Genomic DNA, 1,031 nt, shown 5'->3' with positions numbered 1-1,031 from the left:
AGCCGTTTGTTTTTTCTTATGTTGCACTATAACAAATTACATCTTGATATTTCTGTTGCGATTACATCAGTTCTTTGCTGAGTGCATGCTGAGAAATTACATTGTCTTTCTTTCTTTTTTTTTCATTATTTGAATTGTTGCTGTCTTATCAGATTTGTCATCCATCTTTGTGGATTTTTTAATCTGATTTTTATTTTATTTAATTAACATGATTATGTATTTATTTATTTTTCCACCGTTAAAACTAAGATCTAGACCAGAATAGGACATTTGAAATGCAATTTTACCTTTGAACAGATTGGCTACTGGGAGGTTTATGATGGTTCAGCAATCAGAGAACTCGAGGGCTCCTTGTTTGGAGCTATAAATGGCATGAGCATTTCTGAGGATGGAAAATATTTTGTGACTGGTAGGTACCTTCGGTATCTTTTCACATACAGAGTCATTCTTCTGTCATATGGCGGATGTAACAGAAACAACAGGTGGCACAATAAACAATATAAACAGAAGTATTTTTAACTGTGCCAAAAAGTATCATTCGCGAAACAGTTGGATAAATGTCTCCTCACCAGGTCTAAATAAACACTTGCAGAATTCAAACTGATCCCGGCAGTTATTTTTAAATGAGTTTCACAGTTTGAGTTGATGATGTGCTAATCTAACATTTCTGTTTTTAGTGCATATTCATGTCGCTTTCTGCACTTAATCTCTCTTTCAGGTGGAGATGACAAATTACTGAAGCTCTGGCACTATTCTGATGGTGAAGTGACCCATGTTGGCATCGGGCACAGTGGAAGCATCACAAATGTGAGGATCTGTCACAACAGCAGATATATTGTCAGCACCAGTGCCGATGGAGCTATCCTGAGGTGGAGATACCCACAAACCTCATAGAACCCTAAACAGTGAATAATGGATATAATGCAGTTCAGATATACATTTGCACTGACTGTCTTTAACAAAGAAATTTATTTTTGTTATAAAACTTACATTTGTCCTTTACTAAAGATTTAGGAACCAACAAAATCGAT

The sequence above is a fragment of the Sinocyclocheilus grahami genome, unplaced genomic scaffold (genome assembly GCF_001515645.1).
Source record: "Sinocyclocheilus grahami isolate Dianchi unplaced genomic scaffold, SAMN03320097.WGS_v1.1 scaffold10958.1, whole genome shotgun sequence".
Classification (NCBI taxonomy): domain Eukaryota; kingdom Metazoa; phylum Chordata; class Actinopteri; order Cypriniformes; family Cyprinidae; genus Sinocyclocheilus; species Sinocyclocheilus grahami.
This window is presented reverse-complemented; position numbering follows the sequence as displayed.